Raw genomic sequence first — 2576 nt, forward strand, 5'->3', positions numbered from 1 at the left:
CCTCTGTCGTGTCTCCCCAACTCGAGTTATACTCAATATAAACTTGATCATAATCATGATCCATATCCATCACCCTCCCTGGTGAATATTTATAGGGGTGAGCTCGTCCGGGAATTTCACAGTGCTCGGCCACCCTGACGACATAGGGTCAAAAGAGCTTCGAGTCTCAACCTGGAGCACGTGGTGGCTAGCCACTGCTTCCTCCCAGGGAAACCCTCATCTCCGATAGTGGAAGTGCAAACATCACAACTTATCAATATCTCAGCATAAATGCTTTCATTCTCAATCATGGATCAACATCCATCTCAGCCATCCGGCTCACGGTTCAATCCAGAACCAGCCAATATTAATAATCACACACAGCTATTCCGGCTCACGGTTCAATCCAGAACCAGCCAATATTCATATCATTCAAAGCCATTCCGGCTCACAACAAAACAGCACTTCCACATTCAAAATCATCAAATTCATGAAATCGGCATTTAAGCCATAAATCATTTTCTCAATTCATTTCACTTTGAAATCAAGTTTCAACTCTTTTCAGCCTTGGCTTTAGAAATCTCGTTTCTCAAATCATCTCAGGCTCATAAGCCAAATTTACTCAAAGTGAGTCCCTTTTTTAAAACAAAGCCACTCCCAGCATTTTCTTTCCAAAACTTCCAGAACCATGGAAAGGTAAAGATTTATTTCAAAGTATTCAAAATCACCCACCTAACAATGGGATTTTATAACAAAATTTCTCGGCAGAGTCCCAAGTCTTTAGGGAAGGTCAACCTATATCAATTCCTTAAAATTCATTGTAACCCTTAAAGTCAGGATTTTAATACCAAAAGTTTCCTGACAGAGTCCCAAGTCTTTAGGGGAGAATAATAAAACTCAGTTTGCCAAATTCATTTAAAATCATTAAAACCTTGGCTTTCCGTTTTGAGTAATAAAATAGGATCTAAGTCAAACCGAGTCACGTAATCATTCACTTCTTCAAGTCTGTTTCCTCTACTTAGGCAAAAACCAACTTCAACCCCCATGATAAATTCTAGAACGTTTCAACTGTTCAAAATTGTTTTAGTTTTGCAATAACTCGGAATTCAAAGAGTACTTAAAACCTTTCTCACAACATTTCAAAATGAAACATGTCAATAGACATTCAAGTTCTTTCAAAGTCATTGAAACTCCTCTAATTGAAACTCAGGCTGAATTTCAAGAGTATTCTATCTTTCACATCATCAAAATAATTGACTCAATTCAAACCAATCCTCAACGGATTAAACTCATATTTCAAATCTCTAAAGAATCAACTTGGACGGCATTATGTTTCACAAAACCACACAACAGTTCGTTCATCAGAACCAAATAATAATCCATTCAAACATATAATTACATTCATCCAGGATAATCAACATCACATAAGGCTTATACAATCACCAAATACATTATCTCACATTAGTACCCATATCTAATAATTCCGGCATATAAAATATAGTTTTTGGAAAGCGCCCCTACATCAAAACGCAAAACCATAGCCCAAACGCGTCACAGAATCCTTTCTGCCTCGACCCAAAATCAACAATCAAAATCCCGGCAGCTAAAACCTCGGTTCCAAGCCACTTTCGCAATAGTCTCAACAACTCTAATCGCAACATACAACAACCGAACTCAATCTTATAGCAATTAACGCCACAAACCTCAGCGTATGATAACAGAACAGTAACCAATGCCACAAATCTCAGCGTATGATAACAGAACAGTAACCAAAAGACTTTCAAACTGAAAACACTTACCGACCGAAGGAGGAACGGCTGAACCGAAACAGCGGCGGTCTTCGAATCGGTTCGGCGGCAACCCGGCAGTCAGCCCCAAGCAGCAGCGGCGATCTGAACCACACGCAGCAACGATGGAGTTCCAGGAAACTCAACAGAAGGGAAACTCAACTTAAGAGCCTTACCGGCAGAATTTTCCGGCGACGGCAGCGGGGTCTCAAGTGACAGAAACGGCCAGAGGCTCCGGTGTGGTGCTGGCAGCCACAACCACTTCTGCGGCAGCCATTCACGACAGGCGATGACCACTGTAGCAGCTGGCTGGACGGCGGCAGCAAGGGCGGCGGAATAACCTACCGCCATCGCGCATCACCCTCTCTGTAAGCTCCCTCCTGCGCATTCTCCTCCCATTCATGCCTCCAACGGCACCGACGAAGGCAGCTTTTGTGGCGACGGCAAGGAGGTTCGGCGACGGCAAGGAGGTCCGGCGACGGTGGCTCAGGCAGAGATGGCTTCCCCTGTCGCGCTCTCCCTCTCTCCCTCCTGTGCAAAACTCCGATTTCTCTCTCCTTCTGTGTCTGCCGGCGGTGATAAGGTGGCGGCGGCAAACCCTAGCAGTGGCGGCGGCACGGCGTGGACGCGGTGGTGATGGAGACGCGGCGGCCCCGAGCCCGCGACCACCCACATTCACGAGCCAACCCCTTCTCGATTCTGTTCTCCCTAGCGACGGCGCAATCGGCGCTGTGGTGGTGGCAAACGGGAGCGCGATCAACGGCGAGCTAGACGTGGCGGCAGAGCGCGGCTGGCCGGCGAGCTGCTGCT

The 2576-nt window shown here is 45.8% G+C and overlaps 1 long non-coding RNA gene across 1 annotated transcript; it reads right to left on the minus strand.

Annotated features, from left to right (window-relative positions):
- Positions 1-1343: 1343 nt before the first annotated feature.
- Positions 1344-2084, minus strand: LOC110277345 (uncharacterized). Its single transcript, XR_008005603.1, has 3 exons — positions 1943-2084; positions 1779-1871; positions 1344-1627 (listed from the first exon to the last, which is right to left on the minus strand). It is a non-coding gene; the product is annotated as an uncharacterized LOC110277345 (long non-coding RNA).
- Between the last annotated feature and the right edge of the window lie 492 nt (positions 2085-2576).

This window comes from Arachis duranensis, unplaced genomic scaffold (genome assembly GCF_000817695.3).
Source record: "Arachis duranensis cultivar V14167 unplaced genomic scaffold, aradu.V14167.gnm2.J7QH unplaced_Scaffold_76869, whole genome shotgun sequence".
NCBI classification, from domain to species: Eukaryota; Viridiplantae; Streptophyta; class Magnoliopsida; order Fabales; family Fabaceae; genus Arachis; species Arachis duranensis.